This window comes from Sphaeramia orbicularis, chromosome 18 (genome assembly GCF_902148855.1).
Source record: "Sphaeramia orbicularis chromosome 18, fSphaOr1.1, whole genome shotgun sequence".
Lineage (NCBI taxonomy): Eukaryota > Metazoa > Chordata > Actinopteri > Kurtiformes > Apogonidae > Sphaeramia > Sphaeramia orbicularis.
Window position 1 is genome coordinate 42667581 of NC_043974.1, and position 20112 is coordinate 42687692.

Below are 20112 nucleotides of genomic sequence, written 5' to 3' on the forward strand. Positions count from 1 at the left end.
AGGAATTTGTAGAAGATATTTACAGTCAATGATGTTAAATTAGTTTTAGTTCAGGTTCCACATTCAGATTAATATGATCTAAAGTGGATGAAACCAGTAAAATAGTAACGGAATAAACAATAAATGATGAGAAATACAAATGTTTGTCTTTGTTTTTAGTGTAAAGAAATACAATTACATGAAAACGTTTACATTTAAAAACTGTCCTTTCACAAAAAATATGAATAACCTGAACAAATAGAACAGAATAGAATACAATAAAATAGAACCGAATAGAATAGAATACAATAAAATAGAACAGAATACAATAGAATACAATAAAATAGAACAGAATACAATAGAATACAATAAAATAGAACGGAATACAATAGAACAGAATACAGTGAAAGAATAAAATACAATAGAACCGAATAGAATAGAACAGAATACAACAAAATAGAACAGAATACAATAGAACAGAATAGAATAGGCTTTATTGTCGTGTGTTCAGTGTTCCTCCAGTCAGTGCAGTTATATGAATAAAAAACTGATACTTCAGAAAATACGAAAAGAGTGAATATAAAATTACAAAAACTAAACTTAAGATAAGAAAATAGATATAAATTTGACAAAGTAACATAAGAATAAAGCTGAATAGAATAAAAAAAAGACAATATATGTATGGACACAAATTTACAATATTTACAGTATGGTGACAATGAACAACCTGAAATGTCTTAGAGTTTCATTTTAATATTCTGTCTGTTATTAAATGTTTTGTATATTTGTATTTCCACTGTGGTCTGTACATTATAATGTGTAAATTATATAAACTGAGGCAGAATATTGTTAAAATTACGCTTATTTTTCTTCAGAAATTCCAGGTTGTTCATGTTAGTCATTTGTTTTAAAGGATAGTTTGTAGATGTAAATATTTTCTTAATGTAATTTTCCTTTTTTCACTTTAAAACATGGAGTAAAGTTTGGAGTCGACTATTTAAAGGCTGTTATATTATTATTTTATTAATCATATTGGGCTGAATGTTGAACCTGAGCTAAAATGAGTTCGACCTCCCTGTTTTAGATCCACTTTAGTTCATAAAGATAGAAATCCTGGACTGTTTGTATTTAAAATATATTTATATACCAGCTGTAAAAAAAACAAAAAACAAAAACTAAATGTCAGCTGAAAACCTGGTGACAGTGTGTGTGTGTGTGTGCGTGTGTGTGTGTGTGTGTTCAGAACACAGGTGTTTGGTGACAGACACATGAAGACCATCTGCTGGTCTGATCTGACACTGGAGCAGATGTTTAACGTCAGCTCAGACAGACAGCAGGGCAGCGCAGGGAAAGGTGAAAGAAAACACTCATGGAGAAAACACTGGAAGTACATTTTACTACGAATTTGTTTTTGCATCTTGTGACATTTATTTATTTACTTATTTTGGTCTGGTATCGTAATTGTTTTGCATCATTTCGTCAGATATATTTATTTACCTGTGTTTTGTTTGTTTTGTACTTCCTAGATGTGTAGTTTTGCACTTGGTTTTGTATTCATTTTGTATTATCTTTGGATGTTTTTTGTTTGGTTTGTCTGACTTTATACAGTATGACTGTAGAGCTAGTTGTGTATGGCTAACCATTAAGGCTATTATTATTTAGAAGGGGTCAGGAAGTACAAGATTTTCCTCATCCTGCTCCTTTTCGAGCATGTGTGTGTAAATGTTTGTTCACCTGAGGATTATTGAATGTCTGCTGATGCAATGCACAACCATGAACAAAATAAGTTCAATAAATCACATTACTTCAGCCTGGTAAATCCCACTATAGGACCAGGACACAACTCTGTATTTTCCCTCTCCATCATTTTAGTTCAGGGGCCACATTCATCGAAATTGATCTCAAGTAAAATAATATCAGCATATTAACCACCAAGTAACAGTTTTACAGTGAAAAATACAAAAAAATACATAATGAAAATGTAAATAACCTGAACCACCATGAACCTGAAATGTAGGGATGCACTGATCTGATACCAGTATCAGGCATCGGCTCTGATACTCAGTGTGTGTACTTGTACTCGTAAAAGTAATCTGATACAAATGCACTGATACCACTTATGGTTGTGTGACAGTCACAGTTCAGTGCAGCAGGTATAATGTGTGAAGAGTGCGGAGATTTTTCAAAATAAATGACGATGATAAAAGTAACGCTGACTGCAAGTAACGTTACAGACACAGACAGAAACAGACGCAGCGTTCTGTCCGTCCTCTGCGTACATTCCATCTGTTCTTTTCCATAACTACAGCCTGGATTCATTTCAAATTTTTTACGTAGTTTGGAACAATGTCAACAAAGTTTGCATCTTTGACAAACGTACCTTTGGTAAATGGACTGAACTTACATGACACATTTTCTACACCTTAATGGTGCCCAGAACGCTTTACAGTTCCTCACATTCACACACACATTCACACATTCATACACACACTCATACACACACACATTCACACATTCATACACACACTCATACACACACACACATTCACACACTCACACACACACACACACATTCACACACACATTCACACACACACATACACACACACATTCATACACATTCACACACACATTCACACACACACATACACACACACATTCACACACACATACACACACACATTCACACACACACATTCACACACATTCACACACACACATTCACACACACACATTCACACACACACATACACACACACACACATACACATTCACACACACATTCACACACACACACATTCACATACACACACACACATACACACACACATTCACACACACATACACACACACATTCACACACACACATTCACACACACACACATACACACACACATTCACACACGTGCTGCCAGGCTCTAGAGGGAGCAGTTTCGGACACTGACAGGTGGATAGTCGGAGCCAGGATTTGAACCACCAACCCTCCGGTCACTGGATGACCCGCTCCACCACCTGAGCCACAGTCACCCTTTACTTCTAATGGTCCATATTTTGATGGTTTGCAACATGTAAATAGTTAGAGATATCAGTATAGTTCCTATTGATCACTAGTAGAAGTCATACATGGACTTGAATTGAATTAGCTGAGTTCTCCTCCAGTGAAAGTACCAACAAATTATGGGTTTTAGCCTGATATTTTACAACTTTATTCTTGTAGTGACAAGTGTTTTTATTTTCTTATGTGGCCTTAATACGCTGTCATATTTTAAATTTACTTTTATGTTTTTTTGCCACTTACAGGTAAGGAACCAAATATGGTAACTTCATTAACCTTGATTTTCTACATGACACTAAAAGTTTTGAAAATTTCACTAAATAATAGTCTTGGTATGTCCTCCAATAACACTCTAGGGTTGAAATATTACATTTTTTCCTTGTATTGAACACAAATACTGCATAAATGAGGCAGATAATGGTGGAAAAGTGGACGACAAAGTGAGGGAAGTTTTCAATCAGACTAAGAACATGATGTATTTTTTATTATGACGGCGTATTAGGACCACATAAGAAAATAAAAACACTTGTCACCACAAGAATAAAGTCATAAGATATCGAGATAAAACACATAATTTTATAAGAATAAAGTTGTAATATTTTGAGAAAAAAGCCATAATATTATGAGAATAAAGTTGTAACATTTTGAAAATAAATTCACAATAGTGCGATTAAAAAGTCATAATTTACAAATCGTAAGCCTTAAACCTTGTTGATGACAGTTTCCAGTTACAACGAACGCACCAAGCGAAGCAGCAACTTTCACTTCTGTTGGAGCGGACGGCTAATGCTAATGTGTTGATGGTGGGCGGGGCTAATAGGCTGAATATTTCACTGTGCGTAAATCCCAAACGAAAGTATAAACTCACAATTTTCCAAGTTCTCTATTATGCGAGTGGGTACGACTTTATTCTTGTAAATTATGATATTTACCATCTGTTTTTAAATTGCGTTATTCTCATAATATTATGGCTTTATTCTCAAAATGTGAGGACTTCAGTCTCATAGAAGTATGACATTCTTTTCATTAAATTGAGTTGTTTTTTTTTTCTTTAAACTACGACTTTATTCTCATAATATTATGGCTTTATTCTTGAAATTTTCCGATGCTATTCTCATTAAATTATGACTCTTTTGTGTTTGACTTCCTTCTCATAAAATTATGGGTTTTATCTCAATATTTTGCAACTTTATTCTCATAGTAACAACTGGTATGTGGCCTTAATACGCTGTTGTATTTTATATTTACTTCTTTTTTTTGCCGCATACAGGTAAGGAACCAAATATGGTAACTTCAGTAACCTTGATTTTCTACATGACACTAAAAGTTTAGAAAATTTCATTAAATAATACTCCTGTTATGTCCTCCAGTAACACTCTAGGGTTGAAATATTACATTTTTTCCCTGTATTCAACACAAATCCAGTTTAATAAATGAGGCAGATGATGGTGGAAAAGTGGACGACAAAGTGAGGGAAGTTTTCAATCAAAGAACATGATGACAAACATCCAGCTGCTGCATCAGCATCACGACCCTGGTGACGCCTGAGGCCCAGTGTGAGTGTGTGTGTGTGTGTGTGAGAGTGTGTGAGCGCCAACGCCGCCGCCGGCCTTTCCTTTCCTTTCACACACTTAAGCTGCCGTCTGTGTGTGTGTCTGTGTGTGTGTCTGTGTGTGTCTGTGTGTGTGTCTGTCGCCCACTCACCCACTCAGCCAGTGCTGACTCAGCTCCGCTCAAAGCTCCTCTGCCTCTGGAGATGCCTGTCGCTTTGTTCCTCCGTCATCCCTCAGAGGAGTCGCTGCAGCTCACACTCCCTTTTCTTTTTCTCACATTCTGGAAGTTTTTTAAGGAAAGTTGGCATCGCAGTTCCACATCTGTCCACCGAGGAAAACACTGTGGACAAAAGTATGTGGACATGTTGAGTTCAGGTGTTTCTTTTTAGATTTTTTTGTATTTTATTGTAGTTTGCATTTAAAAAAAAAAAAAAAAACACTTCCAGATGTTGCTGACATTCTCAGTATATCATCTCTGTTTTTTTTTTTTTTTAATAAATTGTACAAAGGGTTTCCAGATACCTTCAGATACTTTTATAGTTTTTATTTCTAAGAACACTATATGGACAAAAGTATAGGGACACATTGAATTCAGGTGTCTTCCTTTTCTCTTAATGGTACTTTAGATTTTGTAACATTTAATTTTACTTTGCATTAAAAAAAAACAAACTTCCAGTTGTGGCTCACATTCAAACACAGAACAAATAATAATTAAACAATAATACAATGATCCTATAGTATTATATCCGACACTTTCTGTAGGATTTGTCCTATATATATTTATTTATTTATTTATTTATTTAAATAAATTGTACAAAGTGTTTCCAGATATCTTCATATATTTTTAGACTTTTTATCTTTAAGAACACTATATGGACAAAAGTATGTGGACACGTTCCAGATGTTGACATTCTCAATATTTCATCCCATCTCTGTTTTTTTTTATTTGTTTGTTTTTTTAATAAATTGTACAAAGGGTTCTTTTTCTGTTCATGGTATCTTAGATTTTGTTGTATTTTATTGTACTTTGTATAAAAAAAACCCCACTTCCAGATGTCGCTTACATTCAAACACCACAGAACAACAATAATAAAATCATACAATAATAGAGTGATCCTACAGTTTTATATTCCACACTTCCATAAATATTGGGACACATCATGTCTACAGCTGGAAGATGTAATTCTCATGAAGATTTGAGATAAAAACATCAATATTTCCTTAAAATCATGGATATTTTATAGTGTTATGAAAAGAATAAAGCATAAAAAATAGACATAAAATACAAATGGTCACAATATTAACAGTATTAACAGTCTGTATATCTATGAAGTCGAGTCTATATAAAAATAGTGCATTTGTATTCCGATAAATATTGCATTAATATTGCAAACTGAAGGTAATTGTGTAGCGTATTGCACATAATCCACATTTTGCAGGGTTATTGCACATGATTGGATGCGTTTGTATGAGGTTTGAGATGGACTTGAGTTTCGTCGTCGTCGTCGTCTCTTCTGTTGTTGGACTGAAACCACATTAAAGCCTTGGACCCGTGTCCTGTCACCGGCTTTGAGTGGAGGATGGAGGTTTATGTGGTGTGGGCGTCCACTCAGGACAGCTGACTGTGTTCCCGCAGACGGCTTCATTCATGGGCTGCGGTCAGAGTCTGTCCTGCTGCTCTTCCAACGCGCTCTGACTTTAATACCCGACCAAGCAGCAACTTCTCCTTTAGAAAACCAAATCGCATTTCTAGCTGGAAGTGACACATGTGAAACAGGCTGAGGAGAAATGAATACCTTCTGAGGATAAATCACTTAATCCCAAAACCAAAGAGGCGACAAGTACATTTTCACCCTCTGATCCTGACGACTAAATGACCACCAGTGGAACAACTGCACAGCTAAGAAAAGCATATGGACTAGTTTTCCTGACAGGAGATGCAGAGTTGGAATGAAAACTAAAACACACCAAAACAACATTTATAAGAAACGCCCAAAATGTGCAAAAAATACTGAATGTAAGACGCTACAGTGACTTTGTTATGTAGTACTTGATCAAATTTAGTGTTTTACCGATACATTAAGCTAGCATTTAGCATTTAGCATGACCTGCCCCATGACCCTTAAATATAGCTCTGACCTCTCATACTGCTGCACCACCACCCTTTTTGTCCAAATATGGTCACTTCCATCTCCAAAAACCTAACATGGCAACAGCTAAATGTATGACATCACACTTCCTCTGTTCCTCCATGGTTGTTTTGGTTCGTATGATTGAACGGTTCCTTTGTCCATTAACCCATAAAGACCCAAACAACCTCTGGCAACCAAAATCATCGACCAATATATGAAACAATGTTTAATAACGTCATTATTTCCATGTGTTGATTGGATTAGTGCGTCAGAAGTTAATAAACAGTTGATATCAGCAGATGTTCGGGGTCTCCAGGGGCTGTTTAGGTCTTTCCAGCTGGTTTGGCTTCAGTCTTACCCTTCGCTCATAGGCTGAATATGATCTAAATCATGTAAACACATGGTAGCTGGTAGCATTTTACACCAGTTATTTACATGTACTGACAGGGTTAGTGCTGCGTTTTTCAACCTTGGGGTCGTGAGCCAATGTGGGGTCGCCTGGAATTCAAATGGGGTCGCCTAAAATGTCTAGTAACTGACAGTGTTAGGCAAATTATTTTTAAAAGTAATTAATTATACTTACTAGTTACTTTCCCAAAAAAGTAATGAATTAGTAATGGAATTACTCCTTCATAAATGTAATTAGTTACCAGGGAAAGTAATTATTGCATTACTTTTTTGAAAAACCTTCAAATACGTAAAAGGAAACTGATTTTTGAGCGTGTTTAACCTGCCAGTTGTATAAAGTAGAACAGCAGACAGGGACTGAATACCATAACTGTGGTGAGGCTGGGGTCCACCAGGGTCCGGCTGGGGTCCACCAGGGTCCGGCTGGGGTCCACCAGGGCCCGGCTGGGGTCCACCAGGGCCCGGCTTTTCCACCACATAAGTGCATATCTGCATTTATAGGAAGAAGGTGCTCCTCCAGTTAATCCCACATCTCTTTTTTCAGCCACTCTCCCTGGTACAGCAGTAAATGTCTTCAGTCACTCAGACTCTCACTGATGACTCCTCCCAGAAATTAAACTGCGCACGTAGCTGCATTCAAGTGCATGTGGTGTGCTGGGACAACTCAAACTGGTAGATGTCATTAGTGGTTCAGGTGAAGGCAGCGTGGACACACAGGTGAAGCATGAAGGCAGTGTGGGGGATGTGAATAGAAGAACGGCTCATAAACGAACGACTCACAGTGAATCAGTTCTTATCGTTCACTGAAAAGAGCCGTTTAAAAGACTCGACTCATCCGCGAACGCCACATCTCATGCCTGGCTGAGCCAGGACAGAAAACAGCTGTTAGATACCAGTGCAAAGTAACGTGACACGTTTCACTGCCGGTAACGGTAACAGCGTTGTAACATTTCAAATAGTAATTCATTAGATTACCTGTTACTGGAAAACAATAATGGCGTTAGTAACACCATTATTTTAACGCCGTTATTCCCAACACTGGTAATTGATTAAAAAAAAAGTTATTAATACATTTTTTTAATGATTCAATATACATTTCATTATAATTAAAACACCACACACTTTTCCTGATAAAAATCCAGTTCAAATAAATGCCTGTGCCTAAATGTCGTCTAAAATTAAGGTTTATTTGCAACATAGTACAGCAAACTATTACATGATCAAAAACAAATTAATTTTAGCAAAAAAAGTCTCCATCTTGAATGTCTGGGGTCACCAGAAATTTGTGATGTTAAAAAGGTTTGGAACCACTGGGTTAGTGGATCAACAGGTACTAAACAGTTCAGACGGTTTAGGTTTTTATGGGTTAAATGACACTAATTTCATGATTCTGGTTGTCATCGTGTTACATGTTTTGAGCTCAGAAATGTTTCAGCCTAATCCTGTGTGCAGCTTGTCCCTTTTTTACATCTTAAGTGGTTTTTTTAATCCTCAGCTCTGTCCTGAAATGTAAAACTGTCCTTTTCTTTCACTGAATATCTGAGCTGACGCTAGATTAGCCCGTTTTTCAGAGTGAAAAGCCAGAAAAGTCCAACGATAACAGAAAGAATTCATTAAAACATGTCAGCGCCCCGTTTTTTCCTCGTGCATTTCCCTTATGAATATTCAACTGCAGTTTTAGTTCCCAAACTTTATTTTTCATCTCGGAGTCCTTGTTCCTCCCTGCCTGCTGTCCTAGTTGTACCTGACGACACACATGTTCAAACGCTCTTAAAGTTGCGCACAGTGACTGCACGGATGCCAAGTTGGACCCACTACAAAGCCCACGCTCACACACTCACACTGGGGTGGTGTAATGACACAGATTTAAAGGGGGTGGGATCACTCCGAGGGGTGGGAGAAGGGACCTGAATGCACCGTGACGGGGGGAGTGGGGGAGGGTTTAGAGAGGACGCACAAACACTCCAAGACTCGCACCATATGTGAGGGGACACGGATATTAAAGAGACCTAAAATGTCCATTTAAAGACATTACACTCACCACACGTGGATTTTAGTGTCATGTAAAATTCACCTCTGGAGCCCCTGAAGCGGTGACAAATGACAAGGAGAGAGGGGAAAGGGATGTGGCACCGGCGCAGAGAGGGAAGAGTTGTTTTTTAAAGGGCTGTGCTGGTGTTTGAGCTCATTAAACCAACATTATGGACCGAAAACCCAAAATTAAAGGTAGGGTGGGAGATCTTGGAAAAACAGTTTGAGTAAGCTACATTTTGAAAAGACACAGTTCAGAAGTCCAAACCCCTTTCTTCAGAGTTCCCCCCGAAGCCACGCCTCCAGAGTACCAGAACGCGCAATGCTTGTTCCCGAGGGTTGACGTGTATCCGTACGTACTCTGAGTTCAGAAGTTGGACTTTTCAGTTGTTTTTTTGATTCGTGTTCTAATGCTGCGTTTCCACTACATGGAACCGGCTCGGCTCGACTTGTCTCGGCTCGGTATTCCTGTAGACCATTTTCTATTACAGGATACTACAGACTTTACAGTACCTGGACGTCATAGCGATGTGGCACGTTTTTTCCATGTTGTCTGATTCAGATTCAGATTCAAGTTTATTTGTCATTTCAGCATATAAAAAATACACAGAAACGAAATATTGTACTCAGGTCCCCAACTGTCAGCAGCATTTACTAAAAAATAGTATAAGTTACTGATAAAATAATAAAAATAATAAAATACTGATATTAAAATAGCAATAACAATAACAATAACACCCCCCCTAAAAATTACTTATAAATAACTAAAAAAACAGTTTTATTTATAAAGTGCACAGCAGTAAAGTGCCAATTTTAAAGTGCGTTCTGGGCTCAAAGTTCAGCAGGAGTTCATTCTAACTGCCTCTGGATAAAAACTGTTTCGGAGTCTGGTGGTCCGGGCTTGGAAACTCGCTTGCTGCGTATTGTCTCGTCTGAATTTTTACGTCGGCCACCAAAGACTGAATCTCCTCGACCGACCATGGTGTAGTTTTACGGGCTGTCATCATGTGGAATAACCTACCGCTGTATTTACTGTCCATTTCCACATCTGTTTTTTGTAAAGCGGCGGGTCACAGAGAAGACTGTCTGACCAACCAGTGGTCTGCAGTGTTTATATGTCACAGTTTAGTATCACTTGGAACCACAGCAGAGGTGATACCGAAAAACTAGTACCAGGTACCAGATTCCAGGTCCTTTTTCATAATGTTTTTTATCTAAAAAATAGTTTCTCTTTTATCTCAGTAAGTATCTATTTTTAAAACAGACCCAAAGTGCTTCCAAACTTGCTTCCAGGGCATTAACGGTTTGTCGACGCGTCGACATCTGTGGCACAAGTCGACGTTACTTTGGAGGAGTCGACTAGTCGTGTGTTATTCTCTCTCTCACTTCCATCACCCGACAGCGCACAAGCCGTGATTCAGCGCATGTCGATACTCTCATCTTTCTACATGAAAACATGGAGCGCAGTGAGTGGTAGTGATGCGTGGATCAGCGGACCTGGGTCGGGTTGGTGCGGGTCCAAAAAAACATGTCACTTTGTTTGCGGGGCGGGTCAAAAAATTCCACAAAGCGGGTTAAAAAAAAAAAACACCCACGCATCACTAGTGCAAACCCAAGACTGAAGGAAGAAGACGACTCAGAGTACGATAACTGAACTGACTATGATCTGGAAAAACTCTGGTCTCACTGATGTTCTGTGAACCATGGAAGCACCACCAGTACTAATAATAATTTGAACAGCCAGTGTGTTTGGATCATTCTGTTCATTTATTTCATGAAGACAATGCACGCTGTTCTCTAACATGCTGTGCGTCTTTTCTGCTGCTGTCTGAACTTTTTCCCACTTTATGTTGTTCAGTTAAATTTGAAAGAAAATTCCAGGTGTTAACCTCTGTTTAGTTTGGTTAAATGTCTGTGAAGGACTGTTGACGGGTTGTTTTTTAATTTGCTCTTTACTGTACATTGTTCATGTTCCAGTGAACATTAGTACAAGTTGCTCATTGTTGATCACCTGTGTGTCTGGGTTGTTCCTCCGCTGTCAACGTGATGACGTCATCATACGACAAGTTGACTCGATTTCAACTTTACTGACAAAAAAGTCGACCTGAAAAACTCTGGAGTCACTAATGCCCTACTTGCTTCATAACATTAGTCTACATCTGGTTTGAATGTTTAGCCCCATGTCCTGTTTTTAGGACCAGTTTCATAGAAGCGCTCAGATACAAACTAATGAACCTTTTTGTTTGAAGGGTTTGTACGTTTCAATACAAAGCTGCACAGCTGCATGGAAATGGAAACGTGTTTGGAACATTCCAGAGCTCAGAGTAAAGGTATACATGTGGAATATGGATGTAGACGGAGTCAGTGAAGGTGATTTGAGTTTCCTCCTGTTCCTGTCTGGTTGAGTTGTTTTTCTTGTGGTGTTTAACAAAAGAGTGCGACCTGATTCAGTGAGTTTAGAGAAGACCGAGCCAAGAATACAGGACCAGGACAGGGAGAGGAGGTGGTACTGCTGCCGCCTTTCAAACAGGACTCCTCTGAGGGGTTCTGCTCAGGAAGTGTGTCAACCAACCAACCAACCAACCAAGGAACGAACCAACTGACGGCAATCACACACACACACACACACACACGCACACGCACACACACACACACACACACAGAGAGTTATCGTCTGATATTCTAATTAGTAGACTTCAAAACAGGAAAGAGGTCCACATGGTCCCAGCAGACCCACAGCCTGTCCAACAGTCCTACCTTCAGACTAAATGTGTGTGTGTGTGTGTGTGTGTGTGTGTGTGTGTGTGTGTGTGTGTGTGTGTGTGTGTGTGTGTGTGTCTACACCTCCGTTCAACAATATCACACACTTTTCAGGTCATTTCTGCTTCAGGGAGAGAAAAATGTGAAGTCGTCATTTCTTTCAGATTCCTGGTTCTTTTTTTCTGACTGAAGCTTTTCTTTTCAAATGAACTGATTCAACCACCAGTAAGATGAGAACAGAACAACAGCAGGTGAGGCTGATCCTATTTAGGATCCTCAATAATAATAATAAGTCCCATGAAACAGTCAAAGGTCTGCTCCCACTGGTCAACTCTGTCTGTGGAGAAATGACTCCTGACCACCCAGTGGATGGATGGATGGATGGATGGATGGATGGACGGAAAAAGGAAACTTTTACTCTGTTTTTTTTTTTCAATACTTCATGGCTTTGGTAAAGTCCTGCTGGTTAATGCATTCAGGGTAAAATGAATGAATGAATGAATGAATGAATGAATGAAGCTCAAATTTGCATTGTGGTCCAAATAGAAAGTAGTCGTGTTGATGTTTTTTCAGCATGATTGAAATTAAAATGAACATTTTCAGTATTAACATGTCAAACTGTACATGTGAGCCAGAATAAATCATTTTAAATCCAAATAAAAACTCAGTTTGTCCAAATAAAGAGAAAGCGACACTTACAGCACCTACCCAATGTAAAACTAAAAAAACTACAGAATTATTCATGTTATTATTATAGTTATTATTCACTTAAATGAAAAGATAAAAACTCATGAATATTTCCAGACCATAATAACTATCTTAAGCCATAGTTAGTTTTTTTTCCAGTTGCAGGACAAACTAGATGTTTTACTTCTTTGTTAAAGTTCTGCAGAACCCAGAGAACCCTCAGCATGTTCATGTCCAGATCACACCTGTGTTTACTGTCATTAGTTTAACCTTGTGTGTGTGTGTGTGTGTGTGTGTGTGTGTGTGTGTGTGTGTGTGTGTGTGTGTGTGTGTGTGTGTGGCTGCAGGCCAGAAGCCCTACTGTCGCCCTGATTCAATTGGACCCTTGGGGGGGGCCGTCCTACCAGGGGGACGCCGTTTCCCGGGGGACACAGTAGATGACGGACACGGCAAGGACAGAAGGGCTTTTAGAGAAACCTGTACATTTGGAACAGGAAAGGAGGGTAGGAGACAAAGACCTGGGATTTGAACCAACGCTCAGAGACACTGGTCACATGGACATGAGACGAAAAGACGGAGACTATTAGTAAAGTAACGGATCAAACTGGAATCACAGCCGTCACACAGAGAAGATGGAGTTCAAAGTGCTTTATTAATGTCAATGATTGAAAATAAATGAATGTAAGTTGATTAAAAAAGTAATAAAACTCAACCATGAAACAGTTTGACCAATAAAATAGTAAAATGTCTACACTGATTTTTTTTTTTTTTTTTTTTTTTTTACTTTTTTCAGTTTTTTCTATTTTCCATCCATCCATCCATAGATTATTACAGAACTGTCTGTCAAGGCATTTTATATTATATTATATTATATTATATTATATTATATTATATTATATTATATTATATTATATCATATTATATTATATTATATTATATTATATTATATCATATTATATTATATTATATCATATTATATCATATTATATTATATTATATTATATTATATTATATTATATTATATTATTGGTAAATGACTGCATTAAATCTTTATGTTTTATTACACTTTCAGTCAGTTCTAGTGAGATTTTATTATGTTTTGTGTAAATTATTCCCTTTTTTCCTTCAAACTATTCAATATGCTCAACATCTAAGATGAAAATCTTTGTTTTGACAGCTACTAATGAAGTATATGTTGGTTTTTAATGGTTTATTAATGAAAACAAACACATAGCTGGTCCTGTCCAGCTCCATTAGTTTGAATTAGTGAGTCTTTCAACTTCAGTTTTGTCTTCAGTTACATTTTAGATTTTTTTTTTTTTTTTTTGGGTGAGTACATAACTGCTTTGATTTATATTTCAACTTTGAAATAAATCAGCTCAATTCAATTCAATTCAGTTCAGTTTAGTTTAGTTTTTTTTTTTTTTCCATCTTAGAGTTAGTTAGATTTTTTTCAGGAATTGTGCAAAAAATTTTGATTTATTGAAGCTGAAAATATTTGGGTAAAACAATACCTGAAATCCCATATGTTTAAAAAACACTGATATTAAAAATCCTTAATATATAAAGACATCATATTCACGTTGACCTCAACCATCAATACTGGGAGGAAATTTTTTTTTAAAAAGAAGCAGATTCTCATGTTTATTGGAGTTTTTAATTAGTTTTTGGTTGCATGTATTTATTCATGTCTATTTTTACTGTTATCATTATTATTATTATTATTATTATTATTATTATTATTATTATTATTATTATTATTATTATTAATAATAATAATAATAATAATAATAATAATAATAATAATAATAATTTATTTTTATTATCATTCTGCATCTCTGAACTCCTCACAGTTCCTCTTCTGAATCCTGAAGCCATCATCTATTAGAATATGATCAAAGGAAGAAAAAGGAGGAGGAAAAATGAACCTACACATCCAATCAAGTAATGTAAAGGTTTTGATCCTCACCCAATCACGTCCAAGCACAGTGGATAAATGGGAGGAGCCAAAGGATGGAGCATCTTAAAGAGAGAAAGAAAGACTGAGTGTATAAATATGTAAGAGACGGAGAGAAAAGTGGAGTTTGGAAGGTGAGATGGAGACGAACGAAAGGAGAAAATGAAGAGGAAAAGTCATGAAGAAAGACAGAAAAAAACAACGGAGGATGTGACAGAACAAACAGAAGAAAAGTGACTAGAACGAAGATAGAAAACAGACACAAAGACAAACAAAGTGAAGGAAATTAACTGAAAGAGAAGCTGAAATTCCACATCAAACAGGTCAGTTTTCTCTACTAATAATCCAGATATTAAAAGGACTTAAAAGTTGTCTCATATAATCAGTTACTCTTTAAAATCACATTAAACACTTAGATATTTTTTCCATCTTTCTTTCATTTGTTTTATTTTCTTCATCATGTCTCATAAAATTAAACTACAAAGTATCTACAAAAAGTTAAAATCAGTTTTTCTGCAGCATATTTTTATTTTCTCAAACTTAAAAAAAAACTCCCCTTAAATACAGACATTTTTAATGTGACACTTATTATTGACTATATAAATAAAAATGGTCACCTGTGACAAATGAGTTAATATTGATGCTTTTCTTTAGTTACTGACCCTGCAGGACCGAGACATGAGGATGACTCCAGATGCTGAAGAGGTATGAGTATGTATTTGTGTATCAGTGTATATGTGTATTAGTGTAGATGTGTGTTAGTGTATATGCGTATATGTGTAAATGTGTATATGTGTATTAGTGTAAATGTGTGTATGTGTATTAGTGTATATGTGTATTAGTATATAGTGTATTTGTGTAAATGTGTATGTGTATAAGTGTATTTGTGTATATATGTATATATGTATATGTGTTTAAGTGTATATGTGTAAATGTGTATATGTGTGTAAATGTGTATATATGTGTACGTATATGTGTATATGTGTATTCAGTTTACTCTATGTTACATGTGTAATATTGAATATTTTACAACTTCTGATTTTTTTTCTACTAACTTGAAATGAATATGTTATTATAGTTTGATTTGTTGTAGATATATTTGTGTGTTGTCTGTTTTGGGGTTGAGTTATAAATATATTTGTGCGTTGTCTGTTTTCTGGTTGAGTTGTAAATATATCTGTGCGCTGTCTGTTTTGGGGTTGAGTTGTAAATATATCTGTGCGCTGTCTGTTTTGGGGTTGAGTTGTAAATACATCTGTGCGCTGTCTGTTTTGGGGTTGAGTTGTAAATACATCTGTGCGCTGTCTGTTTTGGGGTTGCGTCCCCTTCAGTCCATCAGGTGTACAGTGTCCACCTGCAGCTGTGCGTCTTTCAAACCCGGTGGCGTCCAGCTCAGGTCATGTGATCAGTGTGGACACGGCTGGGTGGCTCACGGTAAGACACTACATGGAAATGAAATAAATAAGAGGACATTTAACAGACTGTGAGTGTCATAGTGGGGCTCATATTCAACTGAAAGGACATGGAATGGTTTAATAGTGACAAATGTTGACATGTCTGTATTTGTTTTTCTGCAGCTGTAACCCTTAAAGACCCAGTGCTACTTTTGTGTTGACTTCCAAATGATTTTTCCCCCTCTAAATCTAATCTTTTTAATGATTTATCACAATTTATCATAATTTTATTGCATTTTTTATGGTATTTATTATTCCATTTTGTATTTTTCAGTGAAAATCTGCTATTTTCCTACATGTATTTCACTGATCACGTAGATAGTCTTAAAAACTCAGAGTAAATTCAAAAAATATTATATCAAGAACAGACAAAACTGAAGAAAAACTGATCTTTTCAGCAGATCTATCATGAACTGAACATAACCCAGTGTGTCCATCCACTGTCATTGATCCAACTCCATGGGTTTTACTGGTGAATCAATGTTGTAGAAGATGATGGTGTTTCCATGGTAACTATGGAGCATCTGAACGTCCAAATGGATCATATCTGATGACCGTGAAAAGATGATGATAAACTGTATTTTACACCAACTATTCACATGTATTGATAGGATTAGTGCATGAACAGGTATTAAACAGTTTACAGCAGATGCTTTTGGATATTTGGGTCTTCATGGGTTAAACTTCTATTCCAGAATATCTCATATTGTAAACTTTAATCTGTGCACAAATAATGGACAAAACCTCCATGTCACATATATTGTCCTGATAAATCAACCATGTATTTAAAACTAAAATCTCAAAACTATTTAATTAACCCTTTAAGTGCCAAAGTTGCAAAATTACGACAAACAACATAACTGAATCAAACAGACCATAATATCTCCAGATAGAGTTACCAAAGCTTGTTACCACCTCCCATAACCACATGTGCCCTTCAGTCCCAACACTATTTCAGGGCATGTTTCTATTGGAAGTGGAGAAGAAACTAGAGTTCAAAGGTGTGGTCCTGAACTGGTTCAGTAAGGAAGTAAAGTTTAATGAGTTTTAGTTTGGATAGATAAGGACAGATTTGGATACTCTACTGATTGGATAAAAAGACACTAAAACTTACTGCATTATACTTTATACTAATGTTTAAGTTTTTTTTATTTTCAGGATAAGATGACAAAAACCAAAAACACAAAGAAAACTTCAAAGTTCAGTTTTACTAAAAATGACACAATCCAATATGGCCGCCACCCTGTGACATCACAGTACGTAATTTAGATTAACACATTTACTCCCATCATAAACTCTGGGTCATATCCAATATTTTCCTCATTTACATCATGAAATTTAACAGCAGAGTTGAAATTATACATATTTATTTCACATGCTCTTTTCTTTACATGCAAGAAAATAAAATAAAAGACACAAAAAACTGAGCTAAATGTTAAAGTTACTCATTAGTGTGACCCCTGACCCCATGACATGATGCAGTTTGAAACATCTGACATGTTGAATGAAATCTGGAATAAAATAAAATGAATGCAGTAAAACTCATATTGTCTGAAAAAAAGGGTGAACGACATGTTAAGTGTGAAGTGAAGTCACTGTAAATACGACCACTTTGGTTTATAGAAGAGGTTTTTTCCCATGAAACTTGTTTTTTCAAAAGTTTCAGGGAAAAATAATGTAAATACTCCATATATAAATATACTCCACATATATACACACACACACACACACACACACACACACACACACACACACACACACATATATACACATAATGGAAATCCTCCACATATATCTAAACTGAATCTTAATAGAGACAAATGTATATGTGTGTGTGCTCATTAGAACTTAACTAAACCAACAAACCTACTGTTGGACCAGGACTTGTACACAGGACTCTATCTGTACTTTTACTGCAGAAGTACTTCTGAATACTTCCTCCAATATTCAACACTAGAACCTGGATTTTAAAAAGACTTCAGAACTCCTCAGTTTAACAACACGGACCTCACCCATCTGACACACAGGCCAGATGTGTTCCATCGCTATGGTGACATGGTGTCAGGTGTCGCTGTCATCACATCACCGAGAGCATCTGGACTGAGCATCTGCACACACACACACACACACACACACACAGGCACACACACGCACACACACACACACACACACACACACACACATCTGCGACAGATAGCTCTGAGAGGACATCTGCCGAGAGTGCATTTCCCACAGACTGTGCAGTGGAAGTGGACGGAGCCACCATGACGTCACCAGTGATTGTTTAGATACTGTTTTGTGTTTGGGAGCTAATGCTAATGCTAATGTATGGACTGACACAGAGAAAAACTGAAAAACTGAGTAACAATGAGAAGTTCAATGTTAAGTCGATGAAAGCTAAGCTTTTTTGGAGTGGCCTCTAGTGGATCTCAGTGGTATTACACTTTAACATTTACAGACAAAGAACTACTTCAGAGGTGAATTCACAACGTTTTTAAAAAATCTTCATTCAACTTTTCCAAAATGATTTAACAGTTTACTATAATATTATCTTCATCTCAAATCATCACAGATTTTCCTGTATTTAATTTATTTATGATGCAGATGTTCATAAAAACTCAGAGTAAATCCAAAGGTTATTACATCACAACAGAGAAAGCTGAAGAAAATGTGACTTTTCACTAAAATATATCAACTGAACATGAACCCAGTGTGTCCATCTACTGTCATTGATCCAACTCCGTGGGTTTTACTGGTGAAGCAATGTTGTAGAAGATGACGGTGTTCCCACGGCAACTACAGGGTCTCTGAACGTCCAAATGGGTCATATCTGATGACCATGAAAAGATGACAAACTGAATTTTACACCAATTATTCACATGTATTGATAGGATTACGGTTTTCAAAAGTTAATAAATATATTATACCAATAGATGTTTGGGAGTCTCCAGTGGGTGTTTTGGTCTTTGAAGCTTCTTTGGCTTAAGTCTTAACCTTCGCTCATAAGCTGAATATGATTTAAAATGTGTAAACATATGCTAGCCAGTTGTAGGTCTTAGTCAGTGGAACTTAAGATAAGCCAATCTGGGACTTTTCATGGTACATGAGTCGCAGCGTGTAACAATAAAATAGCTTCTTATCATACGGGAACTTTAATAAATCATATTTGATGTCATGCATTGTTTTTACGTACCTTTTTCAGCTGCTTTAAATCTAGCCTTTCCTTTGAATACCTGAAAAGTCACACCAATAAAATTATTACATTCCTCACAATAAAAATACTCCTTTACTTTTTAAACTTAAACTAAACTGAAATGAAAACACAAAAACTAATTGAGTTTTTATAACTCTTCCTGCTGAAGTAGGAAGTGTCGCTGTATCCTCTCTTTGCCTTAACATGAACCATTCACCTGTATGACTGACCTGGAATCACTGACAATGCACCATGTTTGACCGATGTGACAAAAAGAGCTGATAGTAAAACCTTCTCCTATTCTCCAGCTCTGGAGAAGTTCCAGGCCCAGCCCCCTTCCAACTGTGGCCCAGTGGAGGTGGCCCTGCCTGGGCTTGTGTTTGACCTCAGCTCCCTGGTCCTGTACGGAGCTGAGGCTGTACCCGTCCGGCTGAAGATACTGCTGGACCGACTCTACAGCGTCTTGACCCCAGAACAGGTAAAACTGGACATGGCAGCAGTGATCAGAAAAACATGAGAAATCTAAGTGATTTTATGATCAAATTTATAAAAAAAAAATCACAGCTGGCCTGTAATGTGCTGTACAAGTTACCACCAAACTGTAATCTATTACAGATTACTTGTTACTATTATTTAAAAGTAATTCCTTACCTTAGAATATTACTGTCTCAGAATTGTAATGTGTCACATGACTCCTGTATTACTTTGGAGTTACATACAGACTCTTGTCATAAATGGCACATGCGTAGAAACCCCCCCACCCCAAAGTCAAATAATAACAGCCCTCCCCTCAATACCAGAGATAGGAGAGCCTTGGGACGTGTAAATTTGCTCCTCCAAGTACATGTGGATGGATAGCTCAGTAAGTAACGCTAAAGTCATTACGGTCAACATTTTCCATGT